The sequence below is a fragment of the Manis javanica genome, chromosome 15 (genome assembly GCF_040802235.1).
Source record: "Manis javanica isolate MJ-LG chromosome 15, MJ_LKY, whole genome shotgun sequence".
NCBI lineage: Eukaryota > Metazoa > Chordata > Mammalia > Pholidota > Manidae > Manis > Manis javanica.
The window spans coordinates 72508958-72532844 of NC_133170.1; the positions used below are offsets into that span (position 1 = coordinate 72508958).

The 23887-nt window shown below is 48.1% G+C and overlaps 1 pseudogene; it reads right to left on the reverse strand.

Moving 5' to 3' along the window:
- Positions 1–1522: 1522 nt before the first annotated feature.
- Positions 1523–5932, reverse strand: LOC118967465 (N-lysine methyltransferase SETD6-like; annotated as a pseudogene).
- Between the last annotated feature and the right edge of the window lie 17955 nt (positions 5933–23887).

Genomic DNA, 23887 nt, shown 5'->3' on the forward strand with positions numbered 1-23887 from the left:
TTGCAGATTCCATAGCTGTCCTTAGTCACTCTGCATGGACAGAAGGATCACCATGAACTGCAGGTTTAAAGTACCAGACTTCAACCACGGGTGGGATCACCAGTCCTGCTGGCCACCCACATGGCTCTGAGCTGAAGCGCACTGCCCATTTAACGAGCGGGAGTAGTTTCACGTGCGACACCAGGCGGTTGAACCTGGAAGCTAAATTGAACTGGTGGGAAGGCAGTTCAAGTGTTCATAGAAATTCACTGATACATCTATGATTCATTTTTACCGATGATGTCAATGATGTCAAGTTATATTTTGATGGGCTAGCATGAATTAATAACGAGCATTTTCAATCAGCTGCATCACTGTTGAATTATATTCCAAGATTCAAGCCATAACCAGCAAATAAACTTCTTCTGCAATTTGGATGTATGTATGCAAGCAGGACTTGGGAGACTTGAAATCAAATGGTAGGTTTTTACCTTCTCAAAAAATGTTTTTGTTTTTTTTCCAAGGGGCTTTGCCTTCTCCACAAGTGTGCCGGTTAAGGCTCTGAAGCCCAAGGTGGGATACAGGTGGGAAGGACAGGCCAGAGTAGCCTGAGAGTGCTTGGGCTTCATGGTGGAGGAGTAAGTTTCACCTGTGACACCAGGTGTAAGGTGCGGTGAGAGCCGGAAGCCGGGCGAGCATCACGGAGGGAGCAGGTCTGAAGTGGGATGACTGGTTGCAGGGCGGCTGGGAGACCTGCTCGCTTCTGGGTGCTCACGTGGGCCCTGCCCCCACCCTGACCCTGTTATTCACACCATTTCTTTGGCCTGCATGGAACTCCAAGTCTCTGATAGAACTTTATGTTCAATCATAAAAATGATACAGTTTCATGGTCTTAAAACATCCAAGCAATGAGAAACATTAAAATCTAGAAAGCTATAAACATCATAGCCACACCCCCAACATAGCCAGGGTTCATTTTTCAGTATCTGTATTACTTTCCTAGGGCTGTCATAACATCATGCCCCACACTAGGGGGCTTAAAACAACAGAAATTTATACTCTTGTGGTTCTGGAGGGCAGAAGTCTCAAATCAGCAGGGCTGGTCCCTTCTGGAGGCTCTGAGGGCGAACGCGTTCCTTGCTTCTGCGGTTGCCAGCATTCCCTGGCATCCCTTGGCTTGTAGGCGCACCACTCCAGTGCCTTCCTCTCCGTTCACATCAGCCTTCCCCTCTGTGTGTATAAGTCCAAATCCCTCTCTCTCCTTTCTCATATAAAAACACATCACTGGATTTAGCACCCACCCTAGATCCAGGATGATCTCATCTTCAGATCTTCACCTGCTTACATTTGCAAAGACCCCATTTCCAAGTAAGGTCACATTCCGAGGGTCTGGGTGGACAGAAATTTTGCAGGGACATGACTCAACTCACTAAGTATCCTGTCAGAAATTGTATCATAAGCATAAGCAAAGCTTTTTTTTTTTTTAGGGCTATAAAATTTATTGGTCTTATTTAACAATTAGCAGTTACTCCCAAGTTCCCAAGTGCTCCCAGTGCTTCTAAACATACCATCCTTACCTCTGAGTCAATCCTAGCATACCACCTTTGCTACTTTTCCTTTTGGTATTTAATATGGTAAGCAAAACAAAAAATCCAAGTTTTCTTTCATTTCAACCCATCAGTGAATATTAGCCTGGAATAAAGTTCTCATGGATGTTCCTTCAGGGAACCTGCTAACTTGTTAGTTTCAACAATTGGTGTAAGATCATCTTCTGACCATAACGAACCTGTAAGGCCTGCTGTTCCCTCCAGCTGAGTTGGGCATAGACTTCCTTATTACTCAGCAATTCTTGCTCAGATTTTAAGTCTGTGGTGTAGGTTTGCAGGGTCAACAAAACACTGTCCTGAAGCAGTTGTCTCCATGATGCTGTGAGCTTGGGGATGCTTGTGATGGTCAGGCTTTCCTCTTCCCTTTTATCATCCCCCCGTCCATTCTGGTCTTTAAACTCTCTAAACTCCTCAGCGGGCATGCACAGTACCTTGAGGGTGGTAGTCAGTTCCTCTTCAGTCAGCACCTCCTCCCACCCAATCACAAAGGCTCCCTCTTCCCCTACCATCTCCAGTTTGCATAAAAAAATCCCAGCGTTCAAACAGACGGAGCCTTTCAGCTTCAACTTTTGTTCGTTGTAATGCTGCTTCACGAACTGTCACCATCTGAATGTCAGCTGTGTCATCTGTGTTGTCAGGATATGGTTCAACAAAACCATACATATGAAGTAGTTGCCAATTAGCCATCTGCCTGTAAGTGTTGAAAATCTCATGGCCTTTAGGAATGGGTTGAGTGGCCACCGTCCGAAGACAATCTGCACAGCATTCTAGATTGGCATTGTGATTGGCTGAGTGGTTTAGTATGTCTGCAGCAGGCACCCTCAAAGGGCAGTTTGGCTCCTTTTCATCATCATCTTCCTCCAGTGGTTCCTGAAAACAGAACATGGGGTGCTCCAAGCAGCCTAGCTCAGGCTAGAGCACAAAGTAGGGCCTCCAGTGTGAGCTGGGTCCTGAAGCTGGTGGAGCAGCACCAGCAGCAACGGCACCCAACCTGACTGGCTCTGCAGCGCCCCTCGCTCTCGCTCCAGCAGGCTGCCGACTGAGCAGGTGTGCTGCGACAAGAGCGTGGCCCGCGGAACCGCGAACAGTAGCTCTCCGGGCTGCACATCCTCTCGAGCCACCATACCGTAGCCGGCCATGGTGCCCTGCCGGCTCACCGTCACCTTGGGACTCAGCTCCAGCCCCACCTGCCGGCACCAACTCAGGAAGCCGGCCACCGGGTCCGGACCCAGGTCACTGCCGCCCACAGGCCCAGCCACCCACCAACGCTTCGCGTGGATCTCCCATAAGCAAAGCTTTTTATTTCTCACTCTCAGTTCCTTACAAAAGAGACTGTATTATATACATCAAGTCCAAGTCACACAGCTAGAAAGTGGCAGGGTTAGGATTTGCACTCACGATTAGGGACTTACATGCTTAACCCCTGTATTCTTCTGCAACTGGGTCCTGTGAGAAGTTCGATCCCTCCCCTCTTGCTGGCCACTTAGGCTGTGTCCAGTTTTGCTCTGACACGCAGTGTTCCATGGACTTCCCACATATACCACAGCTTTGCCCTCACATGTGCCTATGTTAAATAAATGCCTAGTAGTGTGATTGCTGCATCAAAGGATTTTCCCCCTACCTGTCAGATGCCACAGGATTCATTTTAACTCTGTTGGTTGGCTGGGGCCTCCCTTTGGCTCCACTGGTTACTGTGTTCTCAGCCACCTCCTTCTCCCTGAAAGGAAGCAAAGGGAAGCCCTGGCTGGCTTCACACAGCTTCTGCACTTGATGTCTTTCTGCATCTGGCAGAAGGCACTCAATGCTTCCTCCACAGACTAGCTCTGGTAGAACTCCCATTTCCAAAACAGAAGGAGCTGTAAAGTTGGACAACCTCAGTTCGAATGTTTGAGGTGCCTCTTTCTGGCTGTGTGACCCTGGATCAGTCATTCAACATCTCTGATCTTCCATTTCCTCATATACAAAAAGAAAGTCAAAATGTCTGTCTACAGGATTGTTGACTGGCTTGGAAATAATGGATATAAAGTCCTGAATGCAGTGCCTGACACCAGACTATTATTATTTTATCTCTGGTCTTCTCTATTTACTTGAGCATGATACATTTCTCACCCCAGGCTTCTCCACCCCTTCCTTTGACATTTAACCCTGAATGCTGAACCAGGAGCTGGGGAGAAGAAATGCAAGGCCTAGTTCTGCTTTTCAAGTGGAAGCCTCAGGGTCCATTCAAAACCCTTTCGAATAAGACCCTCCACTTAAGACTGAATCACGGAGAAGGTCCACTTACTAAGAATCAGAGACAAAAAGGACAGTTGTCCATTTCAGGTTCAGCACAGTTCCTGGGGCCTGAGGGCTCTTTCTCTGAAAGAAGCAAATGAGGACGATGACGAAGACTGTGACGGCATGGGGGAGCCACTGTCACTCTCTCACACAGACAAAGCGATGAGGGACTCAGTCTTAAAACTCAGAAGGGCCCCGGAATCCTCTCCAAAACACTACATCAGACTGGACCTGAGGTAGAATCTGCATCTGGTAGTTACTCCTCATCAGCAGCCATTTACTGAGCATCTGCTAAGCGCCAGCTCTTGGGCAAGGTTCCAGACAAGCAGTGAGCAAAACAGATAAGACCCTTCCCTGGGGACTGACATCTGGTGGGAGGACAGACACTCCCTAAGGGGCTGGTTGAACTTTGTTTTTAAGCACATAATGACAAACCATGATTCCCGCTATAAAGGGGACAGAGTATAGTGCCCTGTCCCCTTTAGGAGGGAGATGGAAAGACTTGGGCACACCAAGATGTCAACTCTTCCCTTATAGTGTGAAAGCAGCTGTTAGAAAAGCTGTAAACAAACAGATGGGCCATGTTCCAATAAAACTTTATTTATAAAAACAGGCAATTTTTGGGGGGTGAGAAGGAGTCCATCTGCAGGCTGTGGTTTGCACCCTTTAGGCCTTCAAAAGTTCCTTGCATTTCATGTAGCATGTGTGGAAAGTGACACATTCTCAATTACTCATTTTAAACAACACATTAGTCTGAAATGACTTAATCAGTATTGTTACAGAAATTTGTGAGTCACTTGATAGAATCATTTAAAAATCTTTGTAGTTTGTAGGCTTCATTCTTTTCTACTACAGATTTCTCAAGTTATCTTAAGATGTTCATAAATTTAACTTCTTAATTAAAGCTGTATCTACTTTTGTGAAGGCATGATTATGAAACAGTGGCTAATCCAGAATCTACATAGATTTAGTAGATAGTCATAAAAACATGAGTCCCCATTTACAAGTGTTAGATATTATTAAGTCTTTGTCGGTCCGACATAGTAAAGATAAATATACAGGCCAAATGAAAACAAAAATCTATTGTGGTGGGAGGGAATGATTCCTGCTATAAAGGGGATTCATGTTGGGTGGGTCCATGTTGCTTAGAATAAAATCTACAGTGATGATGTAATGTCAGCCTTCTGAAAGGGGCTGTGCCTCAAGCAGCATCGATGGAAATGAAGGTGATCTGCTCTGAGCCTATTGTGATTCTTGAAAGGCATCCACAGTGATGAGGAAAATGCATGTTTCTTAAATGGGACGGTCAAGGGAGGGAAAGCAATATTTCTAAATATATTATTTGAACATGGTTTTTAAAAAACCCATAACTAAATTAATACACAGTAGGAGACATTTGCTTCTTTCATCTCCACATCCCTAAAAACTGGTATATTTTGAGTTGTTAAAAAATTATAATCTCATCAGTCATTACTGGTATTGTCTGCCTTGTTTCCAGAGCCTCTGCAGGGCCTGGCAGGCAGTGGGTAGGAATGAATAAAAGGAATGAATGAATGAACAAATAATCTGACCACTCCCTGTTAAGCACACTACCTCAAATAGACTCAAACTCTAGCCATTAAGGAGATCTACAACCATTTGGCCAGAAATGGGAAATCCGCTTAATCTTTGCCTGTGGGCATTGCCTCTCCCAGAACTTAGCACCCTAATGTCTTTAACAGCCAGAAGAAAGCCAGCAGGGCCACTCAGCCACAGAGCATGTGGACCCCAAGGCCCCCAGAGCAGCACAAACAGAGCAGGACGCAACCTGGTCATAGCGGAAGCGGTTGGCTGAGAGTCAGGAAGCCCTTTCTCCCTGGAAGAAAGAAACCTGTGCCATCAAACCTGGTCCTTTCTGCTGCCCTTGATGACTCCGCAATGAGGCCTGAGGGTCTTGCTGGGAAAGGACAATGAGGACGGGGAGCTCTTTGAGAACCGTCAGAGCTACCATGACTGAATGAGGGCTGGCCCGTGCCAGGCTCTATGCCCAGGCTTCACCCACACCACCTCACCTTTCGCATTAGCCCCATCCGATGACAGAGCCAAGCCATTGGACAACACTGCTCAAGGCCAGGCGGCAGCTGAAGGAGGGGCAGTGTGCCTGTGCTGCCTGCCTGCACAGACTCAGCTTCTGCCTGCCACATTCAAATCGCCTCAGCATTTTTCAACTGGTAACCCCAACACAATACTGAAATCGATAAAACTAACATACACATAGGCTTCCTACAAGCCAGGCTTTATACGCACCTGAGTCACTATCATTATCCCCATTTTACAGATGAGGAAACCAAGGCACAAAGAGGTTAAGCAGCTTGCCCACATCAGCTTGGGAGCAGCAGAGGCAGGAACTGGGTGGCCACACGTCCCAGTTGGCGCAGGACTGTCCCAATTTTAGTACAGAAAGCTGCATGCTCTGGAAAATCCCTCAGTCCAGGGCACACCAGGACAGTTGGTCACCCTGGCCAGGAGTAGGCAGCAAAGGACATGCTCTTCACCAGTTCCTGGCCCTGCTCTGAGGAGCAGCATGATGTAACTGGTATGGGCACAAGCTTGGAGGTCAGGACAAGACCCAAGTTCAAGCCCAGCCTTTGCTAAGTATTAGCCACTAGATCGCTATGACTCAGTTGTCCCTATCTATGAAATGGGAAAAGGAGACTCTACTTCATTTTCTTGTTTCAAAGGTTCAGCAAGGTAATCCCTGCCAAGCCCAGGGCTGGCCACAGGGGGAGTGCCCAACAATGGTTAGATTGCACTGCCACACCAGCATCAGCGGTGAGATGATAGGTGACTCCTGAGGGCGCCGTGTGGGACATACTTGGGCAGGAAGGTGTGTTAACAGAGGATTAATACTGGCATCTGCTAAGGCAGGGCGACGGGGAGCCTGTGTCACCTCGGGTCACACCAGCTGCTGTCATCTCCCACCGCAGGCATGCAGATCAGATATCCTGGTGGGCAAGGAGGCACCTGTGCTGCCCACCCAATCCTGTCCCAGGCTTCAGCCATCAGCATTAATCCCCAGAGCCCGCGCAGGGCTCCTCTGGCTACCTCCCTCCTCCTCGCTCAGCTGTTTGTGGCCCTTGCGCTGTTATAAGGGGCGGGAAGGTGGTGCTGTTCCTTTCTGTCACACATTCTGTTCCCTAATGGCAAGCAGGATGTTCAGCCTATCAAACCCATCTCCCATCCTCCCATTCTCCCATTCTCCCAGAACAGAGAACCCTGCCTGGCCTCAGCACTCCATTAATAATTAGGCCAGCACTGACCACGAATTATGTGTTTCTCTACTTGCCATGCTAATTCAGGTTCCAGCCCTCGTGAAGGTCGTCATCCAGTCACTCAACAAACACCAAGGAAGGCCCAGTGGGTGAGCCTGTGCTCTGGAGTCAGACTGCTCATAGTCTGGCCATAGCTCCACTACTCACCCTGCCTGACCTGGGTGTCCAGCTCCTTGGCTTTGCTGTACCTCAGTGTCCATCTGGAAATGTGTTAGTAATAATACCACGTAGTTCTGTTCTGCAAAACCCTTGGAACAATGTCTGGTAAACAGTATGCACTCAGTAAGTGTTACTGGTCATTATAAACGGTATTATCAATGTCAACATTTATATGTTTTGTACTTTACATAAGCAACCCTTTCATTTTATCCTTATTTCTGAGCCATTTCAAAAGTACAGAATATCACCTAAAGGGAAGATCTTACAAGGGGAAGAATATTAACATTGAGAGTCTGGAGAAGGGCATTAAACACAACTTTCTCTTGCTAGTGTCATCCCCCAAGGCCAGCTTCCCGGGCTTATGACCCGCGCAGGCACCCAGGGTCCCAGGGCTGAGAAGGGCCCCATTCCTCAGGCTCACCGTGCTTTTGTCTGTGTTGAATCAAATGGCCTGAGTGGACCTCATGGGACAATGTGCACGCCTGGGGTTTGAATCCTGGGTTTGTGGGCCACGTCCCTCCACAGACTCTATAGCTGGTACTGTGTTTACTTCCCAGGGAGTCACTTTGATGCATACTTTTAACAGAACCTCTGTCTCAACACATACCCCTTTCCATGTGGGAGCAAGGTAGGAAAAAGAAAGAAAAATAAGAGAAAGCAAGGAAGAAGGAAGGAAATCGCATCTGCCACCAGCGTCATCCCACTGCAGCCAAGGCTGGGAAACTGACTCCATATGTGAGCAAGTCACTGTATCGCTCCGAGGTTGTTTCCTCATTTGTAAAATGGGTAGAATTATAGTCTCCCTCCTAGGCTCCTCAGAGGATTCAGTGAGACTGGATTCTGTGGGTGGCATTCAGAAAGTAGTCAATAAACAGTATTTCTATCCTTCAAATAATAATAATAATAATTGAAAGGAAAGGAGCGACACACAGCAGCAATTCACCAGAGAAATCTGCTTTATTAGGGAAAGGTGCTGGGTTATATAGGAAGGGGCATGAGCTGATTGAGGTGTCACTTCTACGGGGCTGGTGGCTATTGGCTAGGTGCTGGGATTAGGGGGGGCGAGGGGTGAGTTCGCCATCTTACTGGTGGGGGCCCTTCAGGGGCCCTTCAATAATAATAAGCAAGTCTGATCTCACTGACTGCACAGACAAGTCCTAAGACCAGATCAAAATTGCTTTCTCTCCAGGCTTAACTGGTAAATTGGTTCTCCGGCTTATGAAGGACACTAAGTCCTTGGTTTTCTTTCACACCTTTTTTGTTGTTGTTATTCTTTGAGTCACTTCCTCTTCGGGGCAGCAGTTCTTGCCCCAGAGCTTCCTGGCCCCCGGCTAGTCTGGGAACTTCCGTCCCAGGCCATGCCCCTTGGATCCTGGGTCATTATAACACAGATATTCACCAAGCCTGTATTTGCATCAAATACTCCTAACAGGGTGTTGGCTGTGTTCTACGTTATTTTTTTATAATAACTACAACAGAAAAAGGTGTAATGAAAATACACCTGAATTCAGGAATTAAGGTGGGAGCGCTTCCCTGGGTCCAGGCACTGAACTCTTGTTTACATAAGAGATTAACTCAGCAAATCCTTTTTATGGCTGTAATAAAGAGGAAAGCTGCTGCTCAGGTACAGTGACAGTAAATTCTCAACTAGGAATGCATTTTCAAGATCATTTGACATTAGTCTGGTCAGAGGACCGGAGATCTTAAGACTCCCTTCCCACTTCAATTCTCTTCTTTCCTCCACAACTCAGAATGAGCTACACCCACAGAGCGAACAGAAAACCAGTGCTCCAAGGACTGAGCTCCCATTCACTTCTCACTGGAGTGTAAATTGGTTCAACTTCTGGGGAGAGTTATTTGGCCAAGTAGTTATCATTAGCTCCACGTGTCTTAGCTCTCGGTTGAGTTCACTCAAAAAAGTGAAGGGCCGGAACAGTGCACAGCCACAGTCCCTTAGCATAGTACAGTCTGACTTAAATGGTGGCTCAGGACTCCAAAAGTGAGTGTTCCAAGGAACAGAAAGTAGAACTTAACAGTTGCTTAAGGTTTCGGCCAGGAACTAGACACGACATGACTGTGGCCCTCTTCTACTGATCAAAGTCACAGAATGACATGTCTTGATTCAGGGTGAGGGGCCACAGACCCCACCTCTTGATGGAAGGTGTACCTAAGAATTTGTAGCCATCTTTAGTCCCCTGAGATCTCTGTAGCCATATGATGCAATGTTACAGTATCATTAAAATGATGTGTGGGATGTTTATACTAGATTAAGGTTAAAAAAAACTAACTAGGACACAACATTCTATAGACAACTTGACCCAAAACACCAAAATGCTTATCCCTGGCTGCTAGAAAGCTGAGTTGTTCTCTTGTTTACATTTTCTGTTTTCTAAGATTTTTCACAGGCCATGCCCAGCCCATGGACTTCCTGTATCTGGCTTTCACTGTGATTTTAAATGCAAGAAAATCGATGTTCAAATCAGCTTTTTGCAGCTTCTATGAGGAAAGGTGGCCATCCACTGCACCAGCTGGCTGGTGGGTTACTGATGCCCACTGCAGGGGTGTGGAGACTCTCTAGTTTGCCATGGTCCCTGGCTGGCCTGCCTCCTGCTTTGAGGATACCTGCCAGCCCCCTCTGGGCATTTGCGCTTGCAATCCCACAAACCATATTTCTAACTGAAAATCAACAATGTCACCTTCATGATATTGGGGTGATTTGTCTGCTCAGAGAAGAATGGTGCCGTGGATACAAAATACCCGTGACTTCCCTATGCCTTGGGCACACTGGTCCCCCTCCAGCCCTCCCTCTCCCTGCCTGCTCTGGTGTTTCTCCCGTAGGCAAATTATAGGTAAGATGTGGTAGCCTACAGGCCACTGAGTGCCCTCAGCGGTGCAGACAAGGCCTGAGAAATGAGTGGGTGGAAAAGGCCAGGCAGCTGAGGGAAGGGCCAGAAAGGTAAGGTCGAGAGCAGCATAGGCGCCAGCACTGGAGTAGGTGCCTTGGGTTCAGAAAGAGGGAGACAAAGAATGAAGTCAGTGGTAAAAGGAAAGAGCGTGAAATGGCCATTTCATGCCTTCTAGCAAACAAGATAGAGGGCAGTGAACCCTGGCGGCTGGAACTGCTCCCACCCTTGCTCAATCGCAAGCAAATTACGCAGCAGCTAGAAGGAAGCTGGCACCCTCTTTTCCAATTATAGGCGTGTGAGTGCCACCTCCATGACCTTTGCTATATGGGCAAACCACCCAGGCCGTTATTCATGTAATATATTTCCTTTAAGTTAGTTTTAAATGAAATATTTTTTTAAGAGGGAATTTTTTTTAAGGGAATTCTATGCAATTCCCTCTGAGAAGTCGTAGACTTCATGGATAATGTGCTAACACATTCACACACATAAGAGCACATGTGCGCATACACACACACACACACACACACACACACACACACACACACTGCTTCATTTTCAGGAATTTTGCAAGCCAGTTGTTAAACACAGCCATGGTGGAAAATTAATTTATGTTAGCTCACAATTAAATTCTTTTTGAAACAAAGGCAATAAATATTCAGAACTCATCACTTCCTGATTATTTTGCTACATTTTATGATTATCTCTGTTCTTGAGGTTATTTTCACCTGTTGTATCTGTGTGATGGAAATATTTAATAATCATATGCAACTGCTCATCTCTTCCCAACTCTTGTGTTGGTGACAAATTGGCAGCTTGATAGGAACAGTGGGAAGAGCATTTAAATTGGCAAATGCTCCGGATCAGGGCTTTTCTTCCCCTGAAGAATTGATATATATATATACTTGCACACCATGCTTTCATATAATTATTAAACACATATTACATATGTAATATAATATATACTTGCTACAAATTTAAAATATGTATACATTCCTATACCCGCCCCCCCCAGCCCAAAGACCTTGGGCTCCACCCCAGAGGACATGCTTGCTCTATTTTAATTAGTGTGTCACTAGCCTGACAGGTAGCCTGGCGGGGACCCAGAGCCGGGGAGTGAGATCACTGAGATCCCTTGGGGCCAACCCCAGCCTTTGAACCCCCTGTCCCCAGACCTCTGCATTCCACTCTGTGCAACTCTGCCCCCCTGCATGGATGGCACCATGCGCCATCCCTGACTATTTAGAAACGCTGTTCAGAAACAGCTAGAACAAGAGGAAGCAGCCTGAATGAGGGCGGAAGGGAGGAAGCTGGAGGGCTAAAAGGGTCATTAGAAATTCACACAATTAATTAGACAATGCTGGGACACAGCCATCTGGATAACCCATTGATAAGGATGGCAGGGGCCCTACTCCCCAGGGCCCCTTGCGGGTTACCGCCAGCAAAGCTCAATGTCCCACCTCCCCCTCAATACCCACCCAAACCTGCTTAAATATTTGATGCAAAATTAAAGCCCATTCCAACTTGTATGAGCAGCATAGCGGTGTCTGCTGCCGCTGGGCGCCCACCACCCCCACCATTCCAACCCCCCCACCCACACCCACCCCCGCCAGTCCTGGGCAGCCTCATCTTCCATCAAGCCGAGTGCATTAGGACAATTAGCACCAGCCCACTGGCGCCAATTAGCAACCAATAGTGTCTATATTATGGAGAGGGGGCGGCGGGGGCGCCTATGTCTCCAGCCGGCCTTCACACTCAATTACATTAAGTGGAGGCTCCGAGCTGCGGTCGGTCGACAGTTGGTGGACAGTTGCTGGAGTAATTGTGCTTTCTCTGTGCTGCAGGTGATCTTCTCCCTGGCTCCCTGATCCGGGACTGACTCCTCTCCTTGTCCACTTCCATCAGTACACACTCCTTCAAAAGGCAGGAGTCAGTACGGCACAGGGCGGAGACTGCAGGGCCCGGAGAAGCAGGATTAAAGTCACAGAGCTAAGCCGCAATACGGATCATACGTCCACTCACTCATGCATTACTTCATCCAGCAAGTATTCATGGTGCATCGACTGTGTACCTGGCATCTTTCTATAGCCAGGACTGGCTACTCAACGGGCATGGCTTGGCACAGAATGGAAACATGAGACTCATTATTCAAAAATGATTAAGAATTTCAAAATGATGGCAACAGAGTGCAGGGCCCTCTCTGAACAGCAGCCCTTTTGAGCAGAGGGGTCCTGTGCCACCACACAGTTGTGCATGCAGGAAGCTGGCCCCATCGGGGATTTGGGACAGAGGAGTGAACAGGCCTGAACACAAATGCCCACCTTCAGGGACCTCATATTTTCATGGAGGGAGATAGTCAATAAATGGTAAACAAAGTAGATGAGTAAATTGGCTAGCTTGTAAGAAGGCAGTGAGCACAGTAGGAAAAAGAAAGAAAAATAGGGTGTGGTAAGAGGGCTTGGGGATGCCAAAAGGAGCAGACAGGGTATAGGATTTAACCAGCATTGGAAGAGGTCTCACTGAGATGGAGAAGTCAAGCAGAGATTTGAAGGAGGTGAGGGATGAGCCCTGAGGGTAACCAGGAAAAGAGCCTTGGCGGTAAGGAAACAATGCAAAGGCCCTGTGGCACTGTGGACAAAGGGGTATCGGTCATTTGATACACTGAGCTAAAGTCAGTGTGACTGGAGAGAGGTAAAGGGGGAAAATAGGAGGCGGAGACCCAGGTATCAGTAGGACACGGGGAGGACCTCATAGGGCCCTGCTGGTCATTATGAGGGCAGTGACTTTTCCTCTGAGTGACTCAGGGAGCCCCACGACAGGGCTGTGGGCAGAGGAGTGAAAACATTCACAGGACCATTCACAAAGTTGTGTTGGGACTGGACAGTAGGGAGGAAAACATGGACGCAAGGAGACCCATGAAGAATCTACACTGGGGTTGGCAAATGCCCTCTGCAAAGCGGCAACAGTAAAACATTGTCCCGACCCGCGGGACGAACGTGCAGTGTGCCAGAGACGCCTGCAGAAATGAGACAAGCAAGAGACACAAAGAACGACCAGCAAGACAGGATGTCTGATCAAGCTGGCGAAGTTTATTGTTTACAGGCTCAATTTATACAAGTAGCAAGTAAGGGGTGGGTCAGGAGATAATTGGACCTTAGGTGGCGCTGGCGGGGAGGTGTTTTCACACATCCTCAAGGTCTCCCTATTTTCAGAGTGAGGAGTCTTGGCTCATCTTCAAGGACAAGATATGTTTTTGTGAGCAGATAACTTCCAAGGACTGCACCAGTTGCTCTCAAGCTTGTGCTTTCCCATGCTGCGTTCAGACATGGGGGAAGGGACATAGCCCCGGCTCCCAACATCTCCCCCTTTTTTCTTTAATAAAATAACCAGCCTAACTCAGACTGGGTCAAGGTATGTGCCTGTCTTAGGTTGTATGGTTGAAGTAAATCCTTACCCGTCATGGGGGCATAGTCCTCTGTCGACCACTCCCTGTCTTAGGTTGGTATTTATCATTCAACCATATCTTACCCGTCACTGGCTACCATACTTGACTTTAGATCTTATGATTTACAAGTGGGGGGGCCGTCTGCAATTTCAAATGATGCAGGTCTCTTAAGGCTTGTTGGATGAGTTTCCACCATGCTGCCAAGGACACAAGGCCCTAGTAACAGCAATAGAAGACGTAAAATGCTTAGGGTTCAGAGAGGTGTGACAGAGTGCCCGACACTAAGACCCATGAAGAATCTATGCCGGGGTTGGCAGATGCCCTCTGCAAAGAGGCAACAGTAAAACATGTCAGGCTTTGTGAGCCGTATGGTCTCTGACACACCTCGGCTGCTGTCACACAACATCAACCATATTCAATACGCGAATAAATGGGTGTGGCTGCGCTCCAATAAAACTTTAAGGACACAGAATTTGAATTTCATATAATTGTCGCATGTCATGAAATGTTCTTTTTCTTTGGCTTTTTACCCCAACCACTGAAAAACTGTAAAAACCAATCTTAGCTCATGGCATAACAAAAAAGCAGCAGACCAGATCTGGCCTCAGGGGCTATAGTTTATTGACCCCAAATTTATGAAGAAATCCAGGGAAGACCAGATTGGGAACATAGCATGAGAAGTAGGGGAGATTCTGGATGTATTTTCAGGGTACAGCCAGTAGCACTTTCTAAAAGTTGACCGTGGAGTATAAGAGAAAGTGAAAGAAGGCGAAGATGACTCCTAGGTTGGAGCCTCGGCAACCAAAAGAGAATCAAGATCCAGCTTAATGGAGAAGAGGGTGGCGGGGTGTGGGGGGATGAAGGTTTACAGGAGTTGGGGAAAAGATGGTAATAAGCATGAAAGCTACTGATTAGTTATTTAATTGGGTATTTAACATATGCTCAGCTCTTGATGACCATCATCTCACTTCATCCTTACATAAATGTATTTAGTAAGTTTGACTCCATATAAGTCTCAACCCATTTACAGATGTGGAAACCGAGTCTTAAAGGAGTGAAATACATATCCCAGATCACCAGACCTGACAGGCACAGGTCTTTCCCACTCAGCAATCTGTCTTCTGCAATCTTACAAGATTCTGCCCACGCTGCCCTGGAAATCACATTTGAAGCAAGAAACTTTAAAGCACACTGCCGAAGCCTTCCCAGGCCATATTTGGTTTTTCTTCTACCTTCAATATTGTCTTAGGGATGTGTTTAGACAAGCCTCTCCTCCTCTCCATGCCTCAGTCTCCCTTATGTTTTCAATGTGGTTCCAGGACTGGAGCCTTTCCCAGGTTCCTTCCTGGCCTAACAGTTGCTGACACCATGGTTGCTCAAGCTTCTCAGCAAAGCAACCCAGGCAGGGACAGTCCAACAGCCTCAGGGAAGAGTTGATTCCCTGAGAAATTACTGGGGATTATTTTCATCTTTACATGTGATTTTGTATCTTTAAGTGCTTTGTGATCACTTAGAAGCTAATCCCAGGTGCAGGTCAGAGGCCTACAAGAAAGCCCTTGTCAAGGTGAAGCTGTAATCCGAAGGGTCTGGCAGATCTGGGGCAAGGGCAGGTGTCTTCTGGGAACATGGTCCTCAGCCTGCCCACCTCCAATAGGCTCCTTCCCTTGTTCCCCCAAGAACTGCCACTAGGTCACCTGACCTCTGGTCTCCAGCCTGAGTAGTAATCAGGCATGTGCAACACCCACTGTGTGTACCTGGACAGGTGGAAAGGGGTGTGTGCAGGAGCAAAACGGCCCCAGCCTGTGGCAAGCATACAGTCTACCTGGGGGAGATGTGACCTACCTGCAGCCTGGAATCAGCCTCTGGAAGCTGCTCATTCATCCATGGACCAGTGCAACAGGTGGTCACTGAGTCATTCAGGATGTGACACACACTGTGTACCAGGCACCAGGAACAATGTGGTGGCCAGATGCAAGCTTTATGCCAGCACAGAACTCTACTCCTGGTAAAGTCTGGGCCATGGGCAGGTGAAGGACTCTGGCAGTGTCTTCCCAGAGAGAGGATTTGGGCTTGGTTTTGAAAAAGGATTCCTTCATTTCTCAACTCTCATACAGCAACTCTGATGTGCCAGGCACTGCCCCGGGTACCCTTGTTTGCAGCAGAGTCAGAGGCGAACAGGAGTGTGTCGGTTCTTAGGAATCCTAATGGAAAGACATTTATGGAGTCTGGCCTCCCCCAAAAGAAACTGTGAAAGCCAAACTGAACAGAGACTTGGTTAGAGTTTGCTGATAAAGCCTCATCATTGAGGATCTTTTGTGGGTTGAGGGCAGAATAGCAAACAAAAATAAATAGGGAGGTAGGGTGTTCGACAAGAATGGGATGTCTAGTCCTCTTCATTTCCACTCCCAGAAGTTCCAGTCTCTCCTGGTGCCCGAGGGCAAGTCTTCGTCCTTGCCCAGCCTCGGCTTCTTCATCTGACAAATGGGAAGAAGAACCCTTACCTTTTGGGTCATATGGAGGGGAGAATGAAGGGAAAAGACGAATGTGAGTAATAACAGTCATTACAGCACTGACTGAGCACCTACTACAGCAGGCACTCTGCTAAACTTCACATGAAGGTCGTTGGGCTCCTCCCAACCACCTTGCGAAGCTGAAACTTATATTAGCCCCATTTTACAGATCAAGAAACTAAGACTTAGCAGGGTAAGATCTGCCCAAGTCACTCCCTTGGCCATCAAGGGCTCCAGGCAGCATACAGACACCCAAGCCTCACACATGAGGACTGCAAAATGTTACAAGTTTTTTAAAAGTCCTTTTGGATAAATGGCTCATGATCTGAAATATACACCCTTCATCCTGACAAACGTCACTGTTTACCATCTGCCTTTTGCCGCGGCTCTAAGTGTGGACCTTTGGGAAAGACATTCAAGGCTTCTATCTGCTTCTTAATTAGGAGCAGAGAAAGCAGGACATTGCTTATCTTAATCGGCTGTGTTAGCTCTGGTCCTCCAAGATGCAGGCACCAGGAAGAGATTAGCTGTATGTGGACTTTTTTTGGGTGAAAAGTCTGTGAGAGAACGGACAGAGCAGGGAAGGCTAACAGAGCTGCCTGATGGAAATCATGGCTTACCTGGAGGGGAGAAGAAGGGAAGTCGGGCTGGAAGAGTTTTCAACTCACTTGCAGTCTCAGGAAGCTCCCAGAAGGTGAATGGGTTTCTTAGGCCAGAGCTGGCTGTCACAGCAGTCCTGTGTCAACGGCCCCGCCTTAGTATCCCTGGGGTGTGCAGTCACTAGCTGGAAGCAGCCTGTGGGAAGGGTGGCCTCATGCAAATGTAGTGGTGGAAGCCAGAGCATCAGCCAGGGAGGTAGAAGCTCTGTGAGGTACAGTCTCCTGGCCAGGGCACCTGTCCAGCCCCCTGCAGATGCCAGCACATTAGAACACTCATGGCAATGCAAAGTGCCAGAGGCCTGTGATGGACAGCCGGTCCTGTCTCCCCAGCCTGGCTATGACAGATTGGTCCAGAGAAGGGTGGTCATCGCCACCTCTGTATGGCTTCCTGGTACAAATACACCTTTCCTTTCCATTCCTAAAATTAATTAAACCTTGGTTCAAGAAAGCTTCTCCACACCAGCAAGGTGAGCACCCAATGTTACCAAGCTTTGTTCCTTCTGACCATTTATTCATCAGACAGCAGCCTTTCAAAACTCATGACCAGATGAATCATACAAAGAATGAGCTGCTCCCAACTTACTCCAAGGCTTCCATTTTTCCATGTGAAAAAGTATTTTTGGTCACATTGCAACCAGAAAACAGAGGCATTAGTGCCGAGCAGAAAACATTTGTTGTCAGCCTATAAATGCCTCCCTTTCTACTCCTGCCCCAAACCAGGAAAGCTGATCGTCCTGTACGTTTCTTTCTTAGTATATATCCTGTTCGCTGAATTATTTGTGCAATTGTTTTTTGAAGACTGGAGCTGTGAAGATTGGAGACTCCAATCCGGATCCTCCTGCCTGGGCTGATATGCCAGCTGTGGCACTTAATCTTTCTGTGACTCAGTTTCTCCATCTGTCGAATGAGAATAATAATAGCATTAGCTTTATAAGGCTGTAGTGACTGTAAATGGGTTCACAGGAAGGGAAGGGCGCTGAGAGATACATTGTAAGTTACAACACAGGTAACCAATAGCAGTCAGCTTTTAAAAGAGGTTGCTGTTGCCACTTAAAAAATGTAGCTATTGAAGGTCAGAGAGACTAAGTCAAAAGTGTGCAGTCAAACAGGGCAGTAAGTGATGAAACCTGGGTAGGAATTTCAGGCTGGAGCCCATGCACACTTGACGTACTCAAACAGTGGCCCCAGAGAGATCCTGGGGGTGTGCATGCTACCCTGCTGATTGCCACTGTATCCCTCCATTCTCCAACTCTGGAATCTGATCTCAGAGCCCTGGACTAACCAGGGAAAGAGCAGGCTGAACAGGGACCTCCTCTCCCACTTCCCATCATCTTGTGAAACCTTGGTCAAATTTATCTCCTCTGACCTGTATGTCAATTATTTAAAGTCTGGGCTTTTTCTCTGCCTTTCTCTCCTTCCATTAATGCTCAGCCTGCCCCCTCTCCCTGCTGTCCCCTCCTCACTGGCTCAGCTTCCTATCCAAATGCAAACCATTTAAACACTCACAGACTGTATGTGCTCAAGTCTCGGCTCCCACATTCACTCAGCAAGTAACAGGTACACATGTACACCCCGAGTGTCTATCTTCTCTGCCCCAGCGGGCATTGCTCAACAAATGTTTCTAACTCCTCACAACCCTGGAAACTCTATCATTGCCCATCTTACACATGAGAAAATTATAGCTACAGAATAAGCAACCGATCATGTATCTAAACCCAGGTCTTGCCAACTAATAGTGTCATAATAATCTTGAGAATTATAAGAAGGAGGAAGAGTGGCCCTGTTCAGGTGCTAGGCTCCACCGGAGACGCTTTAGATACAGTGTCGCGTTACAGTTTCAGAGCCAGCCAAGGCGGAGGAGAGCACGGGGTCTCAAAGAAGTGAAGTCACTTGGCCAAGGTCATACTTCCCTGTTTGCACTTCTGGACAAGTGGTTGGGTACTCATCCCCAGGGGACCTCTGACCAAAGGCTGCTGGACCAAGATGCCCCAGTTGGACAAGGTCTGGGCTAACCACCCATCCCCACAGGCCTGGAAGAAGGAGCTGGTGGGCAGAGATGCCCCAATTCAATCCAGTTGAACGTCCATCCTGCCTCCGCAAGGACTCAAGGCTCAAGGGCAAAACACTGGCAACGACAAAAGAGAAATAATTAAGATTGAAAGCAAGACAGAGACCCTGAGCACCGCCTCCTTTGACTTTTGAGACACCCAGCAGCCCTACATTTTACTCATTCCTTTGCAGATGTCCCCAGTGGCATCTTTAAGAGACCTGAACAGGGAAACTTTCTTGTCCAAGCTGAAGCGGGATCCACCCTGAGGAGGACCTCATTCAGTGTCAGTGAGCAAAAGCATATATTACAATCAAACATCACACATCGTACTCTTGGTCACTAATACCCAGTGACCTTAATTGCTCTGGGTCCACCTCATTGTTGGGGGCATCAGGAAAACATTATCCTGACAAACTGCTGGGTGGAGAGGAAGGACTGTGGGCTCAGTCAGCCACCAAACGGCTCATTTCATTCTCCTTTTTTTCATTCATTCTTAAGACCTATTCCACTGGGCTTTTGGTACTTGTTCTCTCCACACTGTGCACCCAGTGCCTGGCACATAGTACACACTCAGTAAATATTTATCAACTGAGTAAATCCCCACCACAACCTAATTAGGTGAGTACAGTGATCAATCCCATTGTATAGATGAGCAAGCTGAGGCTCAGAGTGGAAAGGGGGCTTGCTAAGGCTCACACAGCTGATGAATGGCAAAGCTGAGGTTTGACTTCAGGCAGTCTGTGCTCTAAACACCACCTCCTGGACTCAGCGCTGTGTTTCAGTCTATGCGGCTGCACTTGGACATGTTCAATGAAATTTAGGAATGAAAAAGTACAAGGACTGTGACATTGTTAAGGACTTTTTTTTTCACTTGGCTGAAATAAAAAGTCTCATTGCTTTTGATAAGAACAACATCCCAAGCTGCATAGGGAGGGAACACGCTACCAAGAAACTATGACGCTGAAAAACTCACGTTCTCAGAACAGGACCTAAGGTCAATTATACAAATGGTCAAACAGCCCTTCATAAAGGATTCTAGGCAGGCTTCCTCTAAATAGCAAGCCCCTATCCCTTTGGCTTAAAAATTCACTCACTGACTCATTCATTCAAAAACATGGACCTACTGTTTTAGGCACTGGGGCCGTAACTGAGAACAAGACAAGACAAAATGCCTGCCTTCACAGGGTTTATATCCTAAAGCTGAGGAGGAAAGGAAAGACAGATAATGTGGGAGCTGTGCAATGTCCCCTCCAGATATCCAGGTCCTTATCCTCGGAAGCTGTAACATTACCTTACATGGAAAAAGGTGGAGGGTCTTTACAGATAAGATTAAGTTAAGAATCTTGAGATGAGCAGATAATCCTGGATTATCAAGGTGGGCTCCAAACACATCAACGACAAAAGGGAGGCAGAGAGATACTGTACACACACACAGGACAAAGCGATGTGCAGATGGTGAAGAGAGCTTTGAAAACGCTGGCCTGGAAGGCCGAGAGTGGTATAGCCCCAAGCCAAGGAACACGGGCCACCAGAAGCTGGAAGAGGTGAGGAATGGATGTCCCCCAGACCCTCCAAAGAGGTCCTGCCCATACCCTGATCTTAACCCAGTGGTACTTAGCCAGATTTCTGGCCTCTAGAACTGCGTGAAACATATATTTGCCAGTTTAAGCCACCGAGTTTGGGGTCATTTGTACCATCAGCCCTCAGAAACTAATACAGATCATTTTAAATGCCTGATAGAGTCACAGCATAGCCACAGGTGCTGTTTAAGTAGGATTCAATGCGCAGGCATCTTTGCAGACCAACCCACCCCCTGCCCCCATGCGATGCAGCTCTCTCATAATGGAAAGTCCAGTGGCAGCTTCCAAACCCTGAGGAAAGGTTGACTTCCGGCTCCACTTTCCTTCGCTCTTCCTAAGCACGATTCCCAGGCCACAACGGGGCCTGGACAGGGCCTCTGCCTGCATCCTGTTTAAGCTGAGTGACTTCCCTCACCAATTAGAGGCTTCCCCTTCAGCTGGCCCTGCCTTCCCCACACCTGCCGAGGGAAGCACCTGTCGGCCATCAGCCCCCTTCTGTGCCACTGCCTCGTGTCACCTCATTGTTCCCAAGTTGGCAACAGCTCTGCAGAAATGACCCCATATGGAAAGCTCGGGGGAGACTGAGCAAAAGATCTACACAGCTCTCCTCTGGGGACAAAAGAGTGGCAGCACAGCTACCTTTTATCAGGCACCTATTTGGTACCCTCACTGCACCCGGTATGGCCCAGGGATCCACAGCATCTGCACCTGCTGGGAGCTGAGAAAGGAGCACCTGGGTCCCGTTCAGACCTGCTGATGCAGAATCTGCTTAACAAGATTCCCTGGTGATTCATATGCTAGAGATAAGGCCAGAGACCAGGAGGTGGGGCAGTGTGGGCTGGGGGCACACAAGCCCTGGTTTCCTAGGTCAAGTTGATTGGTAGTTATGATCTGCCTGGCTGAGGGGAGCTCAGGGCAGCACCGCCAAGGCCAAGGATTCATTCTCCGTGTCATAGGTCCCTGGTGGTCTTTGCAGGACTCCCCAGTATCCACTTCCCACTTTCCTGTAATTGCCTCTTCCTTGGGGATCAAGGCAGGTCCACCCATAACACTTGGGGTCTCAGGGTATGGAGGCCATGAAACTGTCTCTTGAAGACCTCTAACTACAAGATAAAATTGACTGGAAGTCCCAGCACTGCACTCTGGCTCCATCTCTGCATCTTCTCCAAGATCACATTTCCCAGGAACTGCTCTAACCAATGACTGAAGATGGCAGGAACACTGAGGCGGGGCCATTTCTGGAAGGCATATGGGACTCCACTGATGGTCAACTTTGGCTCAAGGACTTTCCTGTGGCCCTGTAGAAGCTCCTGAGACTGCAAGGTGACCCAGGACACCTGCACCCGGCCCTTCCTCCCCGACCCACACCCCAAGGCCTAAAGCACACCTGCACGGACCCCCTAATCTATACACACAATCCCACCCCCCACCCCCACCATTCCCTTTACAACTACCCCTCAGGTCTACACCAGGAGCATCAGCAGCTGCGGGGAAGACAGAGGCAGAGGAGGTCTGTGCAGACCCTGGAAGAAGGCCTGGAGCTATTTGAGAATGAAATTGAGGGATTCCAGGTACCCAAAGCAAAGCTTCCCCTTGACCGCACAGATTTCCCCACCTATGCGAAGGGGCACAAGCCAAAAGACAGAGCAGAGCTCTCTGAAGCACAGGACGAGGTCCCACATGCCCAGGCCTAATGGGGCCACTGGATCCAGCTGCTGCCACTCAGTCCTGAAGCCAGCGTGGGCCTCCTCCACTAGCCCTAAGGAGAGGCACATAACCTAGGTATTAGCCAATGAGGCACCACGTCTAACCCCTGGCCACGGTGATTGGCTCTTCAATGGCCCAGTGACCGAATCAGCTACCGGACCTCCTGGCTGGGAAAGCTGGAAGAGAGGTGGGTGTTCGTTCCTGCTGGACTCTGGCTTCTGGGACCACTGACACCATCTCACCCCAGTGAGAAGAGGTCCTGGGGCTGCTAGGGGCTGCCTGGCGGAGCCCAGCAATGAAGCCAGCGCAGCAGGAGACAGAGCCAAGAGCTGGAAAGAAACCAAATGAGCCGGAGCCACTGCTCACCTGGAACCTCTGCAGCTCATCACCCACTCGGAACAGCATGATTCCAAACAGCTATAAAGCAGAATGGAGAACAAAGAAGTGGGGGGCTGTCCTCACTCTTAAAACACCCAAAAACTCACCAAAGGAGAGAGATGTTTACCAAATAAGTACGTGAAAAGATGCTCATTACTAGTCACTGGGAAATTCATATTAAAACCATAATGAAATGCCATTGCTCACCTACTGGGAAGGCAGAATTAAAAAGGGAAACAAGAAGTAGCTGGCAATATTGAGAGGTGGTGAGGATGTCCAACAAGAACTCACATACACAGCTGGGCAGAATGCAAAATGGCTCTGCCACACTGGAAAACAGTCTGGCAGTTTTTATGCAGTCAAACATACTTGTGCCATGTTATCTAGTAATACAACCCCTAGGTATGCACTCGAGAAAAATAAAACAGATGTCCCCACAAAGGCTTGTACGTGAATGCCCACAGCAGCATCCTTCACAATCGCTCCAAGCTGGAAACAGCCCAGACGTCCATCATCCATCAACTGAGGAATGGTTCAACACAGTGCGGAACTTGCAGGCCCTGGAATATTACTCAGACGTACATGGGGACAAATCACTGCTACACACAAGAGCACGGGTGAGCCTCAGAGGCCCTGTGCAGAGGGACAGAATTAGGCACAAGGGGCCACATACACACTGGTGTCCTTTGCATGACATTCTGGAAAAGGTGAAAGTATAGGAACAGAAAGCAGATCAGTGGTTGCACAGGCCTGGGACCCGGGTTGGGGTAAAAGCACGAAGGAACTTTTGGGGATGATGGAAGTGTTCTCTCTTTCCATTGTGATGTTTCCGTGATCATCAGTATTTGTTAGAATTCATTAAAGTCCTCAGTGAAGTCATCAGTGACTGGGTATATTTTACTGGATGATATTATACCTCAATAAATCTGACCTTTAAAAAAAAAAGATATATCAAATGTATCCCACAGTGCTCATCATGCGTTCTGAGCCCTTTCCTGGGACCCTCTTAACCACCTAACAACCTTACAAGTTCCATACTAGTGTTACTACCATTTCATAGATGAAGAGGCACAGTGGTGGAGAAACCCGCCAGCTAGGAAGTGGTGGGCCTGGGATGCAGTCCCCAGACGGGCAGCTCCAAGCCCCGGTTCTTAACCACTGCACTGTCTTCGCAAATGGAGGACATGGTTGCAATCATTTGCTGTGTGCATCGGCGAGGTCGGGGACGGGAGGATGAAAGCAAATAGGATAAGACTTTGGCGCAGCCCCAAAGATGCTGATTTCCCCCACAGTTGCTGCTCCAGTTCTTCTGGCTCATCCTT